General features: G+C 40.2%; 1 long non-coding RNA gene across 1 annotated transcript; it reads right to left on the reverse strand.

Annotated features, from left to right (window-relative positions):
• Nucleotides 1–3940: 3940 nt before the first annotated feature.
• On the reverse strand, nucleotides 3941–25627 carry Gm41714. The gene is made up of 3 exons (XR_877369.2): nucleotides 25525–25627; nucleotides 25203–25306; nucleotides 3941–4155 (listed from the first exon to the last, which is right to left on the reverse strand). It is a non-coding gene; the product is annotated as a predicted gene, 41714 (long non-coding RNA).

Raw genomic sequence — 25627 nt, forward strand, 5'->3', positions numbered from 1 at the left:
AGGGACATTCACGGGCTCCTGTGACTGTTTCGTATAGCTGAGCTCAGGGTTTGTGGGTATGTAGCGGGCGTCTTTGTGGTCACAGTGATCTTCAAAGACGTCGGCACTGCCAGCTTCTGAGTAGGATATAACTCTAGGGACTATGATTCTAAGGAGCCTCAATGGCTGGCTAGAGTCTGGCAGTCTCACAGGATCGAGAATGAAAGTTGACTTGAATTAAAAGCAAACACAGATGTGTTAATGTAAGCCATACCTATTCTACACACAAGGGAATAGAAAAGATACTTTTAAATATCCCGTGCACTCTGAAAATGATGCATTATTTCTTAAACCATCTTCTGAGCACCCGATTCTTTCTGGCATCTGCTTGGTTACTGATGGACCAAGAGTAACTTGTTCCCTTGTGACATTTCCATGACTCTTCATGCCTTCAGTTTCTAGAACCTTGCTCTGTGCACTCTTGCAGGTGCCCTATTCTGTGGAACACAGTTTTAGTGAAGGGAAATAAATGGAGACAGTCCAGGTAGTCATAGAGTTCTGAAGAATCTACTAGAAATTTACAGTGCTAGGAGGCTCTGTATTAAAAACATTTCCAGCAATGTGTTCATTAGCACTAATAGATTCTTCAAGTCGGCTATCTTTATTTCCTTTTGTAAACCAAAGTTGGTGAGCAATGCTTAGGTTTTGATGAAGTCCTAACTTGTAACAAGTTACGTGCAAATTGTATACAGCTTTCTTTGACAGGGGCTACATTCCGATATAGATGCACACGAGTAAGCATTCACCTCCATGGCTCCTAGGCCTGCAGTTGTATGTGCGCCCTTTGAACCCTCTTCTTTTTTCAGACATGTAGTCCTGGCTGTCCTAAAACTCATTTTGTAGACCAGGCTGGCCTTGAACTCAGAGATCTGCCTGCCTCTGACTCCCGAGTTCCCGGACTGAAGGTATGTGTCACCACCACTGCCTGGCAATGCTCTCCTTTTATAGTTCCGTTCTGTCATTACTCTTCATAATGTAATGTGTACACCCAGGAATAACATTTGTTAACCAAACATTACATTTCAAAGTCAACCACTGTGTATACGCACATGTGCTTAAGCAGCCAAGCAAAGCACTGTATTATCTAAACGACTGAAAGAAGAATGGCTGATCTGACTTCAGTTCTGCAAGCACATGGCCTTAGGTACATGTCATTTTTCACTGGTTTTGTGTCTCTCCTACATGTCCAAGTCGCTCACTCTACACCTTTATTGAAGGTTTCAGATTCTGAGTAATATGCCATGCTAAAAATCTCATATGCATTGACATCACCCATTATGATTTGATATATATATATATATATGTTTTATCATTCTATCTTTTATAACCAGCAGGAAAAAGGGAAGCACTTTTCAAAGCTATCACTTCCAGCTGGAACTCAGACATTCTACTGGCTGATTGCTCTTAAACATTATTCTTGGGTAGGGCTCCCTCATAAGATCAGGGAAATCACAATCAGGGTGAGCAAAAGCCAGGTGTCAGACAACAACACAACTCTAAGTACTTGCCTTGTTCTTGAGTGGAAGTTAACTTTGAGACAAGGACTCAGACAAAGAAATGTCCTATCACTTAGATGTGCTAGCCTCTGGAGCACATGGCATTTAGATGTGTTAGCCTCAGGAGCATATGACATTTGTATCATATATCTTTACAATAAGAAGGTAAATATGATGATCACACACAAGAAAAGCACTATGTCTGCAGGCACTTAGCCTACAGTGCCCAGGAAAATAGTTACTCAAAATCACCCTCAAAACAGTGAACGGCTTCTCTAACACCAGCTCTTTAGAGAGCTTTAAACTTGTCATACCAGATCAAATTTGCATTTCCTGTAACTGCAGTAAATCTCATGCCACTTTGCACTGGGATGACTTGTGATAAAAGTCCATAGCATATCCGATTATAACTTCAGAGAAACGTCTTCCGGAGGAATCTTCTATTACCCATAGATCAGCAGAAGGCAAGAACGCTTCCGTAGTCAGCAGTGGTAAGCACCATACAGTCTCCATAAAGAAACACAGAATGCATTCGATGTAAAAATAAACTGTACCGTGTTCTTATAAGAAAAGTAAAAGCAACGGGATATAAAATTTAACACTCATTAAGGCTGTGGGTGCATGTTCAAAAACCAAGGGAGAAACAGACTGCCACATAGCTTGCATTTACTCAACAGTAGACTTTTTTGTTTACTTTTTGCAGAGTTTTTATTACATAATCGTAAACTTACCTTTACAATACAACTAGACATAAGGAACATATGAAAGTGGAAGAAGAAGAAAGCACAAGAGTTACATGGTGTTGAAAGCAGGTGGCATGAAGGAGCATAGTGCCAAGCTACAGAAGAGATGGTCTTGCCACTTGGACAAATTAATCTGTTATATTAAAGCCAGCTGTGCTAGCTATGGCACTCTCCTTGCTGGTTTGCCCATTCCTAAGCCCAAAGTGTTCCATGGTTTCTATCACAAGGGTTGCTTTTCATGAAAACGGCGGAGTGTCTCCCATACAGCCATTCTGTCCTGACATCAGAGATGGAAGACTGAGTTACCGGTGGCTTATCATTTTCTCTGGACAAGATGCTGGAACCTTTATATTTTCAGAAGTTTCCCCATCCTCCCTCTGGATGGAGAGAACATGTTGCTAATGTTATTATGGTATCAAAGTCACAATCCTGGCACAAAAAGATCCTGGAATTCTCTGGGGGAGATTCTTGCTTTTATTTTGGAGAGGGGTGTACATAGGATCATGTTACTTATCTCAGGCTAGCCTTGAACTTGTGACCCATCTGCCTCAGCCTCCCAAATGCCTAGGCTTGTATCCTATAATACTTTGAGGAACTAGGGAAACCCAGAGCCAGATTCTTTCATTATTGTGGTCTGAGTATAAAAGCTTCCTGCTCTTTTTTGAAACTGTGTGTACAAACAGCTCAAAAGAGATGCAGCCCAGGGGCCTGCAGTTGACAGCAAGAATGAAGAGTATGGTTCAGTTAACCATAGCTAGCAGTGGGCAGCTCCAGGGGACAGTAGCAGCTATAAGATTTTGACAATGAATTTAACTATTACTAGACATAACCCATCTTTCTTGGTTATAAAAATTTGAAACTATACCATCTTTTCCATATTTTATGGACAAAGAAGTTAAAAAAAACTTTCTTTTTCTAGGAACACTAAATATAAATGAGGTAGTGTTTACAAAACATTTGCCACTCTTCCAGATGTGCAGTAAGCACTAAAGATAAATTTATTAATTTTCCCAGTGTCAGGCACATAGTTACTGCACAAAGTTTACACTAACCATGTTGTATACCTTTAGCCTTGCAGAATTTTCTGGAGGAAATTGAAAAGCACTGTATGTTTGGGATAGATAGTGAAAATCATCGCTGTCTTGCATATACTTCCATCGACCTTATGAATTTCCTATTAAATATTTACAATATTCATATCGGTAATAACTGTAAGAATATGTATAAACCACTGTGTCACTAGTGAGTAAATAAGATCATTGGATCCTTTTAAGTTCTTTATGCATTTCTTTGTTTCTAAACATATTCAGGTAGGCAAAAAGATAATGAGAATATGTGCATGTGACCTCTTATATTACTAGCGAGTAAGTCAATAAGATTATAGGTAATTTTGGGTTTCTTTATGCATTTGTATATTTTTAAATATATCAACAAATATGAGTTACTTTTATAATCATAAATAATATTATTCTTGAATGTGTGTCTGTGCACGAAGAAAATTGCTTATAGAGAATTATTGATCTAAACTAGAATATCCTACTCTATTGGGAAGACATAGTGCTGAAAATATGAAGTAAAAGGAGAATGAAGTCATCTTTGTTGTCAGCTTAGAATCTTGTGCACGGAACCTCTGCAGCTGGGCAGCTGAGTGGGGGAAGGGTTCCTGTGACGAGGATGTGAAGTGAGGGCTTGCAAACGTGCTCAAGGTAAGTCCTTCCCACCAGACAACTAGGTAATAGGACATGACATGTCATGTCACTCACCAGGCGGGGCATGGTTGGAGTTTCCTTTCCAGTGTTCTTTGCTGAGAATGCCTTCTTGATTCTTATCATCCTCGGATGCTTTAAAGGCAGTGCAAATGCAGAATCCCCCTTTGCCTTCAAAGGGAAAGAGACAAGTGCTTAAAGCAGCTGCTGATCATGATGATAAAACACATGTCCACTTCCTGTGCTCTTGAGTTCTTGTCTTCATGGTGCAAACTCACAGGCCCAATTTAAATTCTGAAATAAAGATCTCTACCCAGGAGCCAGACAATGAATTGAGTTACTACCCAACCACCTGCCAGTTGTAGCATTTACTATGGTTCTAAGCTTTTGCTTAGCTTATTATTTTATTAAATTTTCCAATTAATACTCACGGTCACAATCCATTTATAAATCTACCATTGCCAAGTCGATATTATTACTTTGACAATCTAGTTTTATTTGTTTGATAGAACAATCCCCCTAGTATTTACTCTTCAAAGATAAAATAATAACAGCAAATCCAATATTTCCCTCTCCTTCCTTTTCAATTATAGTTTTAAAAATATAGGAAGACAGACAGTAATCTATTAAACCCCCATGTATTCACTAGGTAGGATTTATAAATATTCACCTGATTTTACTCATTTGCTTTTGAGTAACATGCACTGCATTGAAGTGTGCTACTTACAATGTTCTACAGTCAGTTATCTATTAAGAGATTATCATTTTCCTGCGATTTTGAAAACTATTGTCTCTGTTAAATAACTGACTGTTTATTTATGTGTATGTTGATCTGTCTGTGTACACGTTTCTCTGTGTGTGCATGAGTGTGGAGGTGAAAGGTCAATCTTCATTGACTACAGGATCTTTCACTGAACCTGGAGACCTTCAGTTTGTATTAGCTGACAGGCAAGCCTCCAGCTTTCTCTTGTCTCTGTCTCCTCAGCACTGAAATTAGAGGCTCATTTCTTCACCCAGCTTTTAGCATACGTGCTGGGGATGTGAACTCACATCTTACGTGTGTGCAGCCAGCACTAGATCAATGGAGCCATTCTCCCAGCACACAAATAAGTGAATTTTCAAATTATTTGTTTTCAAGCACAATCTTTGGCCAATGTGGCCAGTACAAAGAGTCCCTCATTCCTGGAAAGCTGGAACTTGCAAGAGCACCATCAGGCAATCGCATCCCAAAGTGAAGGAAATCATAATTCATATACCAAAGCAAATGCTGTTCTACTCCAATTCTAAGACATGGGTCTTCAGAACACTGGAATTCTCATTAAGCTGATGGTATGTTACAGGCATCCTCAAGAATCAACCATGTTTCTTCTGAGATTGCTTTTGGAACTGGAAAGGAAAGTTCCATATACTATTTTCCGAAGTAATTTTCATTCAGCATTCCCTTGAGTTTAAACTAGGTAATATACAAGGAAAAACACACAAATAAAATGAAAGTAAAAGAGACACCCCACCCCCCACCCCCAAAACTTTCTGGACCCACAGACTTGAGCATATTCATGATTCTTCTTCCTACGTGGAAACCAGACAAAGGTATGAGTAGCTGATACTAAAATTTAGGAGGGACTGGGAAAAATGGCAAACAATTTCTTCACCGAAAACATTATGGTTATGTATAGAACTAGAAAATATAAATGCATTGAGTATGGCTTCTTCCCAGGGTGCTTTTCTCTGCTTTTATTTTTCTTTTAATAAATTACTCCTTGTCTAGACTGCGCCCTGGAATGCCTCATTCCCCGAGTTCTACTTTTATTAAGATAAATGAGTAGGAGTCAGTATTCCTTAAGTGTTTCCAAGGTTTCCACATAATTCATATTGGAAACCCAAAGAAAAGTACAAGCGCACAATTAGTCGAATAACAAATCCACAGTTTACATATCTTACTAAGAAATACCAGAATATTTATGTGATGCATGGCAGAACCATTAGAAAAATGTAGACATGAAGTCAGAAAGTATGAACCACAATTCTGGATCCATGAAAGGCTGAATAGATTTGGGGGAGTTATAGAAGATCCATTTCTATTTGTTCATCAATGACACGGGAAAAAAACAAAACAGTTGCTGTGTTAGGGAGGAAAATCAATAGACATTCTGCACCAGGTTGTAACTGTTCTGCAAATGTTGCTCTGATTTTCTTCAGGGCCTGCCCCAGTTTCTGTGACCTAATAGGCCAACAGTAAATGCATTGAGTTAGTGTCAGTGCAAATTTTCACTTTACAGAGGTAGAGTCGTATGAATAATGTGGCACTGGTTACTAATTTGTCTTAGTCGTGACCAACATGAAGACTGCTGTTTGGGAAGCCACATCAGATTGCCTTCTATTCAAATCATGATTTTCTTAGACATTTGTTGCCTCAAGGTATTGTAGTTTAAGGATATACTCAAACGAAAATGTGAAATTTGTTGTGCAAATATTAGAGTATAGGCAAATGTTTTTAAATATTGACGTTTAAAAAATGGGGTGCCTATGAAAATTTACTCACCATTGACTATGCAATGTCTAACTATTTACTTAATATTTCCTAATATTTGCTTTGTCTGTAGGAATTGTTTTCACATTTAACACATAATGTCAACCTGTAAAGCTGTCTCTATGTGTGTGTGTGTGTGTGTGTGTGTGTGTGTGTGAAATCTCCCACCCAGATAACAGATTGCAAAAATTAAAATGTATAAAAGTGTAAATTAGCTGTAAAATTTTTAGTGAAAAACTGTCACTAAAAATCTGTTGTAAGTCTCTGTAATAAGTTATAGAAATAATTATGGAATATCAAAATATACTGAAAATTTTAAGAATTTTAAAAATTATTCATTTATTCTATATATGTAGGAGGACTTTTAATAGAAAATATGAGTTTAAGTACCATGAAAAACTTATTATGAATTATTTATCTGGTATGGTGTTTTTAAATATAATAACATATCTTTATTTTAATTTTAACATTATTTGAAAATAAAAGCTCAATAAAATATTGAATGACTTAAAACAAAGATAGGTATTACAGAATGCATAAGATAGTGCAGTAGGACTGTTGGGTACAGACCTCAACAATTGTACTTGTATAAAATAAAAATATAGATATAACAGAAGTAGCTAGGTTATCCATTGTTATTTTTATAATTTTGGACACTGGGTAGAAAGCTCATATTTACTTGTAAGTCCAATAATAAATAATTAACACATCATAAGTCATATAATGATAACGCATTTCTCCATCTGTATAAGTGTGTGTATCGTTGGGGTATATGTATGTGCATGTGAATGCCCACAGAGAATAGAAGTACTGGTTCTCTTGGAGGTAGAGTCCTAAGCACTTGTGAGCTGCCAAATGTGGGTGCTGGAAACAGAACTCAGGTCCTCTGAAAGAGTAAGTATGTACTCTTAACCACTAAGCTATTTCACAGGCCTGCTAGTAATATTTGTAACTGGCTCCTAAAACATATCTCATTTGGAAAAATAAATCATAAATAAAAATTCCCTATGGATAAGATTTATATAATTTTACTTAAAGGATCACATTCCCAATTGCGATATACTTGATAGTATAAAAATTAAGTTTGCTTAATTTCTTTTTCTTTCCATTTTACAACCTTTTGGTAACACTGAATGTCAAGAAAATTACTTAGAATTCCTCTTCTCCCCCTTTTCCTCCTTCTCTTCTTCCTCTTCCTCTACATCCAAAGACTGGCTTTTTTTTTTTTTTTAACCTTGGGGTCATCCTCTAGGCTCATTGGTTGGTGACAGAATTTAGCTTGTTTGTATTGGAAGTGCAAGTCTAGTCTGCAATTCTCTTATTGGCTCTGAACAGAGAGCATGCTTAGCTACTAGAGCCCTATTTATTTCACAGTATTGCCATTAGGTGCAAATGGTCATGGTGCTGATAAGTTTAAAGTTGGAAATTTAATATGAAAAGAAGAGAAGAACGTTTTACCCAACAACTTGACAAGTTACCAGTTGAGTAGAGAAGAAACAGCCAGCAGGTTTTGCTTTGTTTAGTTACAATAAGGTGGTTCTCTCAAAATTGCATGTTATTGTGGTCACAGCTGACATTTTCAGTTCTAGAAATTCATATGATGAACTAAAATCCTTGCCTGTACCTAGAGTCCATATAACTAAAAACCTAGCCTGTACCTAGACTCCATAGAACTTAAATTCTGTGTTAATCTCTGTACTTACTTTTTGTAGACGATATCTACAACAATGGAGTAAGAAGAAAGAGATGCTTCATTTCTTCCTGGGTATGTTTTTTAAAGATTTATTTACTTATTTTATGGATATGAATACACTGTAGCTGTCTTCAGACACACAAGACGAGGGCAATGGATCCCATTACAGATGGTTGTGAGCCACCATGTGGTTGCTGGGAATTGAATGCAGGAGCTTTGGAAGAGCAGTCAGTGCTCTTAACCGCTGAGCCATCTCACCAGCCCCCTCCCTGGGTATTTTTTAGAGGGGATTAATAAGAGAGTGTAAGGGCAGACTCAAGCTGTATCATTTGTCTGTGTGGAAGCAAACTCATCCTCTAGACTGCCTCATTACTAGGTTAACTTTAAATCAGACATGTTAATACCTGCAGTAGGGGTTTTTATTGATTAGGGTTTGTGTGTGTAGCTATAAGCTCTTTGAAATGTCACCTCTGCTGTTTTGTCTCAATGTAGAGAAGATTCTCAGGTAGGTGAAACTCCAGTAGGAACTGTTCCCTAAGCAACACATCCTTCAGGCTCTATTAATACAGTTCACACCCCTAAATGTAGTCTGAGATTGCACAGGTCCCTCTTCAAAGGAAAACTCTTTTCAGAATCCTCTATGCAAAGCAAATGACCAGGTGGTGTTGCAAATCAACCATTTGGGGCTTTCCTAAACCATGATAGTGGTATGAAATATCTTTTTTTAATATATATATTTCTAATTTATTTATTTTTTATTAGATACTTTCTTTATATACATTTCAAATGCTATTCCGAAAGTTCCCTATACCCTCCCTCTCCCCTGCTCCCCTACCCACCCACTCCCACTTCTTGGCCCTGGCGTTCCCCTGTACTGGGGCATATAAAGTTTGCAATACCAAGGGGCCTCTCTTCCCAGTGGGTATGAAATATCTTAAATAATGTTTTAATTAGTTATTTGAGAATGTCATAAAAATGTGGTTCATGCATACTCACTCCTTCCTCTTCCAACTCCTTCCAGACCAGCCCCACCTCCTTACCCACCCAACTTTTCATTCTCTATTTAAAAAAACAAAAAACATTAACTCCCACTTGTGATGCCCAAAAACTCTTGGTTTTGGGGCCTGCCTTAGGTGTTTGACCTCTGATACGGTGCACCCTAAAAGAACACTTTTGTAGCAGCTTTCAGTTGCCAATAGCTCTTTAGCAAGGAGTGGGACTTTGTGCTTATCTCCCCATATTGGTAATAGGATTTTGTCTAGCTTGAACTTGAGCAGATCTCGTTGAATTCCCTACATTCATAGATTTGTACATCTCTCAGACTTCATCAGAGAAGCTTGTCCTTGTAGTAGACGGCGATGAACACAGAGACCCACAAATAGTAAATGTGCAGAGAATAAGGGACTGAGCGTACTCAGCCCCAAACGGGACATCCATAACACACGTCTTCCCATCAATTTCAGGAATCATCTATGACAAAGGGGTGAAAAGACTGTCCTTGTTGACTGCAGTTCCAGTAAGCTTCTGTCGTGGGAACAGGGATTCTTGGAAGGAAAAGTACAGCATCCCATTAAAGGGATAACTCTTCAGCATGGCTAGCATGAGCTCACCTTCCTAGGGGTAATATATTGACTAACGTGATTGAAGCAGCCTATCTGGAATGTTAAGTCTCCAACCGTGCCAGAGATTTCTACTCCAAAAGTTGACACTCTACCAACTGGGTCATTTCCTAGTCAGCCTTGCTTTATTGTTTTTTTAAAGAAACAAAACAAAACCCACACACACACACACACACACCCACACACAAATCCTTTGCTTGACACTTCAACATTCATTTCAGAGGGTTGAAATCATGTTCTAAATGTTAAGGAGAGAGAATTTAGGCGAAAGTTAACAAGTGAGTTAATTCAATCATTATTTTTGTTCTTCTCCGTGTTCTTGTTTCCAAATTTGTCACAAACTGATGCCCAGTGTTTCTATCTATGTCAAAAGACAGTCTGTGGACAGTCCCTAAAGTCACTCATAACTAAAGGAGTTTTACATATTCCTGCCATTTTGTACCAAATGGCTTTGGTTTCCCTTCACAGGTAGAGAGAATTGATACCACATGATATACAGCTTAGGCAATTCAGCATGGATGGTCGAAACTGGAGTTAATTTTACAATTAAAAATCGCATATGGTTATGGTCCCATCTAATACATCTGTGACTGCAGTGAAAATTCCCAACAGCATGAGAGAAAACAGTCTATTGAAGACAAACCAAAGCTTGGCAAATGCTACAGAAAGAATTGGCACAACACAAAACACTTCTTTTTTTAAAAATTTACTTATTTGTATTTATGTTCATTGGTGTTTTCCCTGTATGTCTATGTGGGGTATTGGATCTCCTAGAACAGGAGATATAGACAGTTGTGAGCTGTTCATGTAGGTGCTGGGAATTGAACCCTGGTCTTCTGGAAGAGTAACAAATGCTCCTAACCATTAAGCTATCTCTTCAGCCCCATGAAACTCCACTTTAGAGAGTGAGAGCAACTGAGTTCTAAAGAAAAGAGGCTTCTAATAAGAAGAGAGAAGAGGGAATAGGAGACTCACACCCTAGAAGGAGATATCATTTTCAAAATGGCCAGAAGGAAAGGTGGACAAGCTGGGTCTTAACAGCAAATGCTTTGCTGTGAGCAGAGGTGGATGTGCTAAGAATATAAAGAATCATGTAAGTTTATATGATGTACATATGGATATATCATTTTGAACATATAACATATTTCATTAACAAACACACAGGACTGGAAATGTGGCCGAGTATTAAGCCTGGCATTCAGGAGCTCCCGGGTTTGGTTTTTCTCCAGGTACTACAAATAACAAGCAAATCAATAAATATATGCATTAGAAGTTCAGAATAGACACTTCAAATAGAATTATGTAAATAATAAATTTAGTGCTCAGTGCTTTTCCCAGTAGGTGTCAAATATTATTGGTGATCAAAATGATAAGGTTATGCTTTCTAAGTTAGAACGGCATATTTTCTTCCTAATTTGAACTAGAAAAAAAGCAGAATCTGGGTGGGATTTAATTTTTTGTGTAAGACAAGTTGGAATTTGATACAGTGGATAAGAGCCAGACAGATGTGGATTCAAATCCAGGCAGTAAATATTAGCTTTGTCCACAGTCAAGGTTTTTAACCTCACTACGTCTGTTTCCTCATCTGTAAAATGGAGATAATGATATCTCTTTCACAGATATCAGGAGGGCTAAGCCCAGTAATATATGTGAAATCATTAGCACATTTCAACTGGCTTAGAGAAAGCACACAAAAATGACTGCTTGCATGGTTACAAAAGGAGACATTGGACATGTGGAGGGGATGGGGAAACATTCCCAGAAGAGGCTGGGCAAGGAAGACAATCGTCTCAGCTGGGCGTGAATCAGTCTCGCTGTGCTGGGCCTGCTTGTAAAAGAATAATCCATAGATGAATGGGGAAGCTGACCAGAGCAGCCTGACCCTCGGTCGGCAACACTGGTTCTAGCTAGGACCTCTGAGCGTGAGTTGAATATGAATCATCTGCTTACTGTATATTAATATTATTCAGTCAACAAAGAGCAAAAGATGCTTGGTCAGGATTAATCACCTAAAGAGCCAAGTGACTTTAAATGTATTTCATTTGAATATGGTAATGAGACATTTGTCACTTTTATGACCCTTTGTGGGGAGATCCTGAGATGGAAACGATTAGCATGTAATTCTCAGAGTATATCTTTGGTTTCCTTTTCCGTATTGGTGGAAGCCTAGGGTAATGTTTATTGTTTATCCTTACTGTATGGATAAGAAAATAGCTTTCCAGTTTGGAGTGAATTACAAAAGGGTTGTGCTGGTTTCAGGAAAGTGAGATGTCATTAAAAATGCAGATATTTCTGATTTGTATGATTTTCACCATTAGAATTATTTGAGCTATTTACATCAATGATGCCCAGGCATTGGCCCTAAAGATTCTGAATAGTGTTTCTGAGTTAAACAATTCCTAAATGGGGAAATTTACCAAAACTACTTCCTTTAAAGACTTTTGCTAAGTAAGTGATTGCAGGCTACATAAGGTGAATTGTGAATGTGATATCTACTGGAGCAGTAAACCAGACAATATGTACCCCATATTCTTTATTCAACTCAGGACATTTCAGAAATAGCTTAAAGCAATGAGAACGCCTCACCACTTATGCCATACTGGGGGAAGGGAGAGAGCTTTCCCTCTTGACCTTTGTGATGTCACCAATAGCCTCACTATGGTGGCTGTTCAGCTTCATCACACAACAACTGACTGTGGACATCCTAAATAATCAGGGCATTATCCCGAGCTTGAATGAACTTGGTCACATCACTTAACTAGTTAACCTTAAAAGGTTACCTCTCTAAAGAAAGGATGAAACAATCTTGCCTTATTTCCTGCCACTCAAGGGATAAAAAGTTTGCAGTGCTCCTTTGTCCTTCTAGGAACTTGCAGTGATCACACCACTAAGCCCTCAGAATCACCCATCCCTGCAGGATGCCCACTCACGTGAGCAGGCCTGGAGGGGAGATGGAAATAAAAAGCAATTCTTTAAACTTGAATGACCCTGTTGTCCACTGAGTGGAAGAAATACTTTAAAAATGACCTCTTTCTCAGTCTTCTAAAGCAGTGAGTTTTATATGTAGGAAAATCTTAAATCCTTTGATGTAGACAGGAGGCCTCCCAGGTGATGATATTAAGTAAACCTCAAACTTAAAATGACATAAACTTAAACTAAGGAACTTAAAACTGTATAAAAATAATATAGTTTTTATTCATTGCCTGTAGACCTGGGTGAACAATAGCAATTCATAAGTGAAATTATAAATAATATATTTTAAAATTATTCTGATGGAGACTAAACAAAACCAGACAAAACAAGAAAACAAATTATTAAAACAATAAAAATACTTTTTTCTCAAAAAAAGAAGGCAAAAGAAAAAAGGAAAGGGAAGGTGAAGAAGGGGAAGGGGGAAGAGGGAAAGAAGGGGAGGGGGAAGGAGGGAGGAAGGAAGGGGAAAGAGGGAAGAGGAAGGGGAAGGGGAAAGGGAGAGGATAGGGGAAGGGGGAGGGGAGAGTGGAAAGGGGAAGGGGAAGAAGGGGAAGAAGAGGAAGGGGAGGGGGTAAGGGGAAAGGGGAAGGAGAAAGGGAAGGGAGAAGGGGGAAGGGGAATGGAGAAAAAAGGTTTACAAATGACCTGGACTTCCTCCTGAGAGTGTAGCTGCTGTCAGCTGTGTCTGTCCATGAATTGAGGAGTTTATGTGGGTGACACTGCTTCTCCCAGTGGGAATTCCACAGAAAACTATTACATTTCTGTTTCTTGCCTCTACCTTTTCTTGCTTCTTAATTTTTTATCATTGAGGAACTCAGAAGTTTTAGGAAGGTGTTTCCTCATGATCTTTCAGAAAACACGTTATCTGAAATTGGCTAGAAAGGGATTCCAAGTTGCTAATGTGAAATAAACAATTCACAATTATCCACTGGTACAAGTTACACAAGTGACAAGGGAGGACTCCTGTCTGAATGGAGTGGAGTCAGGAGCAAAAGCTCCTGCAGAGATGTTTCACCAGGGCTGTAGGTTGAAGTTGGAAAGGTGTGGCCACCACCACGGACAACTCTTGAGGGACAGCTCCTGCTGAGACTGGAAAGGCTGTGCACCACAATGGACAGCTCCTGTCAAGACTGCAGGCTGAGGAAAGGTAGTGCCACCGTTTTGACAGGAGCCATCATTTTTGACAGGTCCAGTGGTGAGCATCTTGCTGTGGCTGAAGGCTGGGACGGGAAGGAGGGGCTGGCCACTGCTTTGATGGATTTTGTGGCATGTTGCTCTCAAAATTAGAAACAGGTCTGTCATATGACACAGCTTGTACAAGACCTCCTAATAGCAAACTTTCCTATCTTCTGTTATTGTCTTCTGATGTTCTGGTCCTCTTTCTCAGGACGCTGTCTCTAAAGAATGAGCTGCTAATCTAGGTCACAGCATTAGGAATTTAGTGTTTTATTTGCTAAGTGGAACACAATTGCAGAATGGCATCTCTAATGAGCCTGATTTGTGTTTTTCTGAGTCTTCAACTTTTCCTCCTGCCACTGTGTGATGGTTTGTATATTCTTGCACCAGGTAGTGGCACTATTTGGAGATGTGGTCTTGTTGGAATAGGTGTGACCTGGTTGGAGTAGGTGTGTCACTGTGGGTGTGGGCTTAATACTCTTACCATAGGTGCCTGGAAGTCAGTCTTCCACCAGCAGCCTTCGGATGAAGATGTAGAACTCTCAGCTTTGCCTGCGCCATGCCTGCCTGAATACTGCCATGCTCCCACCTTGATGATAATGGACTGAACCTCTGAACCTGTAAGCCAGCCCCAATTAAATGTTGTTTTATAATTATAAGACTTGCCTTGGTCATGGTGTCTGTTCACAGCAGTAAAACCCTAACTAATACACATTGAATCTGGAAATAATAATTGAAACCTGTGATTGTCTTTGGCTAGCTAAGATTTCATGAGTTCCATAACATACTAGTATGTCTTACTACAATAATATAATAGATAATAATTGTTAAGCTCTTCCGATAGGTCATCTTCTGCAATCTTTCAACAACTCTATGAAAATAAACACTTTTACCTTCACTGAGGAAAAAAAAACAAGTGCAAGTTTTTTTGGGGGAAGGTCTTACAACTTTGGGGACGAAATTGACCTTGAATATATAGAGTCAAACTCAGATCCAGTGTCCTGAACAAAAATAATTTCTCTGAACTCGGGCCTATGTTAGTTTTGTCCAGTGTAATTTGGTTTTCTGTGCACTTTTATGTGATTCAACCTTGTTGGAATATTAATTTCCAAAAAGAGGTAAATTCATGATTCTCCTAGAGATATTGCTACCTTTTGGTTTGTAAACACCCTCCAAATGGTCAATGAAGTAAAGGTTTGGTCCCATATTCCAAGATATGCCACTATTGGGAGACTATGAAAACTTATATAAATGTAATCTAGTGGGAGAACTGGAGTGCTTCCTCACAGAAGATGGTGCAACTCTGAACCTTCTGCTCCCCCTCCTCCAGCCATGAAGTGAGTGCTCTACCGTGTACTCCCACAATAGTGAGCCATGTTGCTGTAGAACCAAAACCATGGGGAAAAACAAAACAAAACAAAAAAACAGTCACAGAATGGAACTCTCCAAACTCTGAACCAAACCATGAGCTATCTTTCTGCAGAACCAATGCAATGGGACAAACCACTCACAGAATGGACCTGTCCAAACTGTGAGCCAAAGTAAACCTGTGCTCTATAAGTTGAATGTTGTCAGGTATTTATTACAATGACATAAAGCTGACTAACATGGATATAAAAATGACTAAGGGTAAAATATTTACTTATAAGTTAATCATTTTATTCAACAAATTAATGAGAAATATATAGGCAAAAACTATCTACAACAAAACATTTATAGATCAATAATATGGAAATGAATGTGCAGATGGATGGAGAGTTAGACTCTTCATTCACCTAGATGATGAGGCTTTATGAACACTTCCGAAGAGTGTTTGATCTTCTGCAAAGAACTTTCTTGATATTTCTGTTAACTATCTACAGATTGCAGAATTTTAGTTTTCACAGAATCATATTAAAATAGCCTTGGACACTATCCTGTGGATAAGGCATGTATTTTTTTTCTTTATGTACAAGTTATTCCCTATAAAACTTACAATTTCTCTTATTCCTCAAAGTCATAATATGCTTTTATATAAATAATAGTAATTCGAGTGATAGAAATATAAAAAAAATCTGACAAGCTATCAGGACAGACACTATAATTTTAATATGACAGCCAATTAGGGAACATAATGTAGAAAGATGGTACTCATTTATCTCTGAGATTATATTAGCAAACCCCCTATATAAATGGCATTTGAGGTAGTAATGTAGTTAGATTAGGGGACGAGAAGGCTAATCTTAAATTGATTTCCTTTTCTATAAAACTCATCATAAGTACATTTTTTTCTATTATAGAATGCTGTGGTATAGAACACCACATATATATATATATAGAACACCTAAATATTGTTTACTGTATTTGAAATTTTCACTGGCAGAAACGTATTAAGTTGACCTGTAAGCCATAGGAAAGTGGAGAAGTGCTGTCCTGGCCAAGGAGAATGTTAATCCACCCCAAAGAGAACAAGAGAAAGGAGGGGTCCTGTGAATGAGGCAGCAGGAAGAGGAGGCCGCCTCAAGGTGCAGTGCTCCATCCAGGTACCTGAGAAGATGTTTCACTGGACAGGAACCTTGGCAGCCAGTTCCTCTTATGGTTAGAACCCTGGACTGAATCCATAAACAATAAAAGGTATGCAAATAAGAAAGTAAGGAGGAAAGACCAAATGTAGATATCCAACTAACTCATAAAAGAAATGAGGAAAACGTCACCATCTCAGGGAAGACTTAGGACTAAGCAACCCCCTTTCCATACAGTCTTATTCTAGGGGCCATCGCCACTCTGCCACATAGTCTAGGATCTACTCTTTCCGAAATGCCGCAGACCACTCCCCTCTCTTTACGATATCTTTAATTAATCAATTTTTTTTGTTGCAGTCTATGGAAATCTTTTTTAAAATTTATTTATTTATTCACTTATTTTATTTACACTCCATATTGTATTCCCACACCCCGTCCACCCTCCTACTGCTCCACATCCCATACCACCTACCCACCCACCCCTGTCTCCACCTACATGTCCCCACCCCCCCATGCCACCTGACCTCTAAACACCCTGGAGCCTCCAGTCTTTTGAGGGTTAGGTGCATCATCTCTGAATGGACACAGACCCAGAAGCCCTTTACTGTATGTGTGTTGGGGGCCTTGCATCAAGTGGTGTATGCTGTTTGATTAATGGTCCAGTGTTTGAGAGATCTCGGGAGTCCAGATTAATTGATATTGCTGGTCCTCCTACAGGATCATTCTTCTCCTCAGCTTCTTTCATCCTTCCCTAATTCAATAACAGGGGTCAGCTGCTTCTGACCATTGGTTGGGTGCACCTATCTGCTTCTGACTCTTTCAGCTGCTTGTTCTTCCAGAGTGCAGTCATGCTAGGTCCCTTTTTGTTAGTGCTCCATGGCCTCAATGATAGTGTCAGGCCTTGGGACCTCCCCTTGAGCTGGATCCCACTTTGGGCCTGTCGCTGGACCTTCTTTTCCCCAGGCTTCTCTCCATTTCCATCCCTGTAACTCTTTCAGACAAGAACAATTATGGGTCAGAGTTGTGACTGTGGGATGGTTCCCCTCTCCCTCATTTGATGCCCTGTCTTCCTGATGGAGGTGGGCTCTACAAGTTCCCTCCCTCTACTGTTGGACATTTTATCTAAATCCCTCCCTTTGAGTCCCAAGAGTCTCTCACATTCCAAGTCTCTGGTGCATCCTGGAGGGTTGCCCCCAACCTCCTATCTCCTGAGGTTACCTGTTTCCATTCTTTTTGCTGGCCCTCAGGGCTTCAGTTCTTTTCCCTCACTCAATACCATATCAGGTTCCAGTCTCCCCCTCAATCCCCGTCCACTTTCCCTCCCAGGTTCAGATCCCACATTTGTGTTGTTTTTCACAGCTGAAGAGAAAGGGGTTCAGTCTTTGTATGAAAACCCTCATGTGGGCTAGTGTGGTGCCAGGGTACCTTGGAACTTCTGGGAGCCAGTCAGGAGCAAGAATGGGGTCAAGTCCTGTCCAACCCCAGAAATCTCATCTTGAGAGCCACAGGAGTGGGGACCACTCCCTTCCCTGCCCTGGGCCTGCGTGTCCCAGACCATGTAGTCCTGTGTCCTGCACCTTTGTCTCCACCAGAGGAGGTCACAAAGTTGAGGCCAGTTTAAACTTCCCCTTTCCTTATAAGGTCATGTCCAGCAGCACGTGGAATTCCTCTTCATGCAAATGAGGTATTCCCAGCACCTTAGCCCCAGCCAATGATGCAAACTCACTCACCCGTTCCCTCAAAGGTTTCTTTTGTTACTGCCAATTAAATAAGCTGCTCAATGAAGAAGCCTGCCTCCTGAGAAGTCTGTTTCTTGCCATGCTCACCTGTTGCCTAAGGTCTCCTCACCTGTGAACTCTGTCACACTCAACCATTGCTGTTGGCAAAATGGAGGGGGAACTACAGAAAATGGATTAATTGGTGTCGCACAAAACAGATCTTTTGTAATCAAATTACCATCAATATAAGTGATGATTTTACTCCTTGGTACATATAGCCAACAGAAATTAAAACATTTCCTCTGGACAGCCATTGCCTGACCACCTCTCTTCCCACTTCCCCCTCCAAATTACCTTCCAGACTTGTTCCCCAGAGGCACACCCAGAGTTTTACAACTGGAACCTCTAGAATGGTGAGCCAAAATAACTTATCATTAGTTATTTTGTGTATTTTATTGTAGTGATTGAAATCTAACTAATGAAGATTTTATATAAAGATATATATATATATATACACACACACACATATATATATATATACACATACACACACACATATCTATATATCACATTAAATACTTTAGTTATAGGACACAAGAATTATTCTCCATAACACTATTTTTAAAGGTGGCTTTCCTATTACAATCCAGTTGGTAATAATGAACAAATTTGATTCTGATTGACCTTAGTGTTTTTAATGGTGGGTCTGTCAGTGAAAAGCCACTGCAGAGGTGGAAAAAGTTAGTACATTGTCACAGCAGCTAGATTAGTCTCTTTTTTTTTCATCTTCTTTTTTATTGGATATTTTCTTTATTAACATTTCAAATGTTTTCCCCTTTCCAGGTCCACCTTCAGAAACCCACTCCTGTCCTCCCACCCTGGCATTCCCCTACAAGGGGGCATTGAACATACTCAGGCCCAAGCTCTCCTCCCACTGATGCCAACAAGGCCATCCTCTGCCACGTATGTGGCTGGAGCCATGGGTCTCTCTATGTGTATTATGTGCATGGTGGTCCAGTCACTGGGAGCTCTGGGGGGTCTGGCCAGTTGACACTGTTGCTCCTCCCCTCCATGGGGTTGCAAACTCCCTCAGCTCCTTCAGTCCCTTCTCCAACTCCTCCACTGGGGACCCCACACTCAGTCCAATGGCTGGTTGCAAGAATCCACCTCTGTATTTGTCAGGCTCTGGCAGAGCCTCTCAGGAGATAGCCATATCAGGCTCCTATCAGCAAGCACTTCTTGGCATCCATAATAGGGTCTAGGTATGCTGACTGTATATGGGATAGCTAATATCTACTTATCAGTGAGTGCATACTGTGTGTGTTATTTTTGCAAATGAGTTACCTTGCTAAGAATGATATTTTCTTTTCTCTTTTTTTTTTTTCCAGACAGGGTTTCTCTGTGTAGCCCTGGCTGTCCTGGAACTTACTTTGTAGACCAGGCTGTCCTCGAACTCAGAAATCTGCCTGCCTCTGCCTCCCGAGTGCTGGGATTAAAGGCGTGCTCCACCATGCCCAGCTAAGAATGATATTTTCAAGTTCCATCAATTTGCCAGTGAATTTCATCTTTTTTGCATCTTGCATTTTCTTTGACTGTTGTGTCAAAGTTTTCTATGATATCTTCTGCACCTGATATTCTCTCTTCTATCTCTTGTATTCTGTTGGTGATGCTTGCATCTATGACTCCTGATCTCTTTCCTAGGTTTTCTAACTCCAGGGTGGTCTAGCTTTGTGACTTCTTTATTGTTTCTATTTCCTTTTTTTTTTTTTTTGATTCTGGATGGTTTTGTTCAATTCTTTCACCTGTTTGCTTGTGTTCTCCTGTAATTCTTTAAGGGAATTTTTGTTTTTACTCTTCAAGGGCTTCTACCTGTTTACCTGTGTTCCCTTGTATTTCTTTAAGGGAGTTACTTATGTCCTTCTTAAAGTCCTCTATCATCATCATGTGATTGTAAATCAGAGTTTGATTTTCTGGTGTGTTGGGGTAGCCAGGACTTGCTGTGGTCTGAGAACTGGGTTCTGATGATGCCCAGAAGCCTTGGTTTCTGTTGCTTATGTTCTTGACCTTGCCTCTTGATATCTGGTTATCTCTGGTGTTAGCTGTTCTTGTTCTCTCTGTGACTTGTTCCTCCTGCAAATCTGTGTTTCAGTATTCCTGGGTAAGCAGTTCTCTCTGGGAGGAATTTGGGTATGGAGAGCTGTGATACACAGGGTCAGCTCCAGGGTGCTGACTAAAACTGGAAGGATCCTGTACCTGGCTGTTCCTTGGTTCCTATGTCCTGATGGCTCTGAGCTAGGTCCCTCTTGGCCAGGACTTTGACCAGAAGTGGTGGTCTTACCTGTGCTCACAGGTATGTTGGCACTTCTGGGAGACCAGCTGTCTCCTGGCGGTATTTGGGTATGGAGCTCTGTGACACAGGATTAGCTCCAGGTGCTGCAGCTTTGATTAGAGTCTTAACTGTGTGTTAGAAGCTGCTAACATGTCCTTGCCAGAGCAATTAGACAACAAAAGGAGATCAAGGGGATACAAATTGGAAAGGAAGAAGTCAAAATATCACTTTTTGCAGATGATATGATAGTATATATAAGTGACCCTAAAAATTCCACCAGAGAACGCCTAAGCCTGATAAACAGCTTCAATAAAGTAGCTGGATATAAAATTAACTCAAACAAGTCAATGGCCTTTCTGTACACAAAGGATAAACAGGCTGAGAAAGAATTTAGGAAAACAACACCCTTCTCAATAGTCACAAATAATATAAAATGCCTTGGCGTGACTCTAACTAAGGAAGTGAAAGATCTGTATGATAAGAACTTCAAGTCCCTGAAGAAAGAAATTAAAGGAAATCTCAGAAGATGGAAAGATCTCCCATGCTCACGGATTGGCAGGATCAATACAGTAAAAATGGCTATCTTGCCAAAAGCAATCTACAGATTCAATGCAATCCCCATCAAAATTCCAATTCAATTCTTAAACGAATTAGAAAGGGCAATCAGCAGATTCATCTGGAATAACAAAAAACCTAGGATAGCAAAAACTCTTCTCAAGGATAAAAGAACCTCTGGTGGAATCACCATGCCTGACCTAAAGCTGTACTACAGAGCAATTGTGATAAAAACTGCATGGTACTGGTATAGTGACAGACAAGTAGACCAATGGAACAGAATTGAAGACTCAGAGATGAACCCACACACCTATGGTCACTTGATCTTTGACAAGGGAGCTAAAACCATCCAGTGGAAAAAAGACAGCATTTTCAACAAATGGTGATGGCATAACTGGTGGTTATCATGTAGAAGAATGCGAATTGATCCATTTCTATCTCCTTGTACTAAGGTCAAATCTAAGTGGATTAAGGAACTCCACATAAAACCAGAGACACTGAAACTTATAGAGGAGAAAGTAGGGAAAACCCTCGAAGATATGGGTACAGGGGGAAAATTCCTGAATAGAACAGCAATGACTTGTGCTGTAAGATCGAGAATCGATAAATGGGACCTCATAAAATTGCAAAGCTTCTACAAGGCAAAAGACACCGTCAATAAGACAAAAAGACCACCAACAGATTGGGAAAGGATCTTTACCTATCCCAAATCGGATAGGGGACTAATATCCAATATCTATAAAGAACTCAAGAAGGTGGACTCCATAAAATCAAATAACCCCATTAAAAATGGGGCTCAGAACTGAACAAAGAATTCTCACCCGAGGAATACCGAATGGCAGAGAAGAACCTGAAAAAATGTTCAACATCCTTAATCATCAGGGAAATGCAAATCAAAACAACCCTGAGATTCTACCTCACACCAGTCAGAATGGCTAAGATGAAAAATTCAGGTGACAACAGATGCTGGCGAGGATGTGGAGAAAGAGGAACACTCCTCCATTGTTGGTGGGATTGCAAGCTTGTACAACCACTCTGGAAATCAGTCTGGTGGTTCCTCAGAAAATTGGACATAGTACTACTGGAGGATCCCGCAATACCTCTCCTGGGCATATATCCAGAAGATGTCCCAACCGGTAAGAAGGACACATGCTCCATTATGTTCATAGCAGCCTTATTTATAATAGCCAGAAGCTGGAAAGAACCCAGATGCCCCACAACAGAGGAATGGATACAGAAAATGTGATACATTTACACAATGGAGTACTACTCAGCTATTAAAAAGAATGAATTTATGAAATTCCTAGGCAAATGGATGGACCTGGAGGGCATCATCCTGAGTGAGGTAACCCAATCACAAAGGAACACACACAATATGTACTCACTGATAAGTGTTTATTAGCCCAGAAACTTAGGATACCCAAGAGATAAGATACAATTTGCTAAACACATGAAACTCAAGAAGAACCACGACCAAAGTGTGGTCACTTTGCCCCTTCTTAGAAATGGGAACAAAACACCCATGGAAGGAGTTACAGAGACAAAATTTGGAGCTGTGAAGAAATGATGGACCATCTAGTGATTCCCATATCCAGGGATCCATCCCATAATCAGCTTCCAAATGCTGACACCATTGCATACACTAGCAAGATTTTGCTGAAAGGACCCAGATATCTCTTGTGAGACTATGCCGGGGCCTAGCAAACACAGAAGTGGATGATCACAATCAGCTATTGGATGGATCACAGGGCCCCCAATGGAGGAGCTAGAGAAAGTACCCAAGGAGCTAAAGGGAACTGCAACCCTATAGGTGGAACAACAATATGAACTAACCAGTACCCCGGAGCTCTTGACTCTAGCTGCATATGTATCAAAAGATGGCCTAGTCAGCCATCACTGCAAAGAGAGGCCCATTGGACTTGCAAACTTTATATGCCCCAGTACAGGGGAACACCAGGGCCAAAAAGGGGGAGTGGGTGGGTAGGGGATTGTGGGGGTGGGTATCGGGGACTTTTGGGATAGCATTGGAAATGTAAATGAGGAAAATACCTAATTAAAAAAAATTCAAAAAAAAAAAAAAGAAGCTGCTAACATGAAGTCAATTCCTTAGTTGTTCTTATGAGACCTCAATTAAGCACAGATAGTTCTGTGAGATCTTCCTAAATGTGTCAGTCTAACTAGAGTAGGTCCCGTCTAGGACAGAATTCACAGAGACAGTGTACCATGCCAAACAGAAATGCTATGAAGGTCTGACCTATAGTCTCCGGTCCCTCATTTACAGATGCTTGGTGATGTGTGGATTAGATCAGTTGTTTCCAAAGGCTGATTTGCCATTAGTACTTACTTAAAATTTTCTCCAAACAATTTAAACAAAAAAGTGAACTGTCACTAGAGAAAGTATATAGGTCAATGGTGGTGTGATCATTGGGCCATTGTGTCGAAACCCATAAAGTTAATACACTCACTAAAAGTTGGCAAATGCTACCTAGTACACCCTGCTACAGACTGGCTGTCTGTAATGAGGGGCAGCTGGATCTATTGGCTCCAAACAGACATTACTTTGCAAAGCTGTATCCCTCCCAAATATAGTTGTTCTTAACACTACTGATTTTTACAATGATGTTTGTTTGTTTAGTCTGATTTTTAGATAATAATCAGAGTTAAGAGAAACATTATAATTGGCCTGAATTTTAAGTAACTCAGGGAATTTTAAGTAACTCTGTGATGAGCAGAGACAAGAAGCATGGTAGAATTTTGTGGGGTTTAGAAAGACCTAGTAAAGTTTGTGCTATGCTTCCTGAAAGTAGGGGGCTTCTCAAAGGCTTAAGGCTGCGATCAATCCTGTGTTGCCTTCTAGGAAGGAACCATGCTCTTTGGGGGCTGGAACATGGATAAGGGAAAATAAAAAACTATCAGAGCCCAGTGACAGCTGAGTACATTCATTCTTCAGTTCCCACATGATCGGAGGTCTGTGTTAAACCTCACCAAGGCTCCAGGGAGTCAAGGTCATTATTCTTTATTACACATACAGACAAAAGCTTCAAGTTAAAATATTTCTGTGGTTACATGACAAGTATGGGGCAAAACAAAGCTGGATTAGAATCTGATCAGTTTTCCCTAAAGGCCAATGTGTGAGCCACTGGTGATCCTGCCAGCTGACCACACATTTTCCTCTGTGTGTCTGGGATGACTAGAATGTTGAAACATACTGCTCTCTGATCCCAGCTAGAAAACCGATTGTTAAAGAGAACACAGCGCTGGACAGTATCATTCAAATTATTAGGATTTCAAAAGCCAGAATTCACTGAGGTTCTGGAGTGGGTGTGAATGCCAAAAGACCTTGTTACAAGGTTCCATAAAATTTACTTCTCTTTAACAGAGTGGAGAAAGGCAAAAATAACTTTAATTTTCATTTGAAAAATAATGTAACCTTGTTTGTGACCAGAGATAAAAACCATGTTCTTGCTCAGTGTTTACTATTACACTATGAGTTGATGTGGGAAGGACAAACTGCAGCGTGGTGCGTTATTACCACATTCATGTGAGTTTATCATAATGTGTAACTGCTTGCTCCCAACTCAGTGTGTGCTCCATATTAAAGGCTCCACCTCCAGTAATCCATGCTCCTCACCCTGGGGAGAGTGCTCAAGAGGCCCTTAGCTCACGACCTCCATTGCCCTGTGTGCAACAATGACAAAGAAGGCAAAGAAGTCCCAGAACCAGTCCATACCAATTTCACCACATGGAACAAGTGACCAGGGCACTTTAATTCCAGGAGGAATACCTTGCCTGTCAATGTTTGGGTTCCTTTCTCCCCAGTGGAAATTTGAAAGGAAAGAAAAACAAAGATAGTAGCCTCCACAGAGGTTAGATACTAGACCTACATTTCAGTTTTTTTCTTTGTGTTTTTAGAGTGGATTCATAAGAGCTAGGAAGCTCCCATTGTGTTGTCTTAAATAAAATGCTCACTGGGAAAGAGAAAGTTTTTAAAAATTAGGAAATCTAAGTGGTTCCCCCCCCCCCCCACACACACTTTCCAGTGTGGCTACTTTGATGTTTTCTATGCTCTTCCTTCTTTCTATGGCTTCCACCCCTACATGTAAGGCACCACACTCTACAAGTACCTTTTCTCTCTGGTTTGTGGGGCAGTGAGCTGTGTGCACAGGCAGCCTGGTCTCCAGATCAAGTGCAGGCTTTGAACCTCAGAGACCCAGTAGGAGACTTCTGCCTGCAAGGAACAGCAGGTGTTCAGCCACCACGCCCCTTAGGCCCCTGGCTCCGGTCACAGCTACAACCTCCCACAACCACCCACACAGAGGTGTGTGGCTATAAGTCACTTAGGGCAACGCCCCAAGCTCCTGGCATTCTTTCTGGACTCCACCCTCACAGTTACCTGGCAACTGCTCACTATAAAAGCTGCTGTTTTCCCCCTCCTCACTTTCTTACCATCTTGCTCCAACTCTCTTACTCCTATCTCTTCTCATTGGGATCCGCCATGCTGGAGCAATGGAGCAGGTCTTCCTCTAACAAGCCGCTTCTAATCTCCCAC

Source organism: Mus musculus, chromosome 18, assembly GCF_000001635.26.
Source record: "Mus musculus strain C57BL/6J chromosome 18, GRCm38.p6 C57BL/6J".
Taxonomy (NCBI): Eukaryota; Metazoa; Chordata; class Mammalia; order Rodentia; family Muridae; genus Mus; species Mus musculus.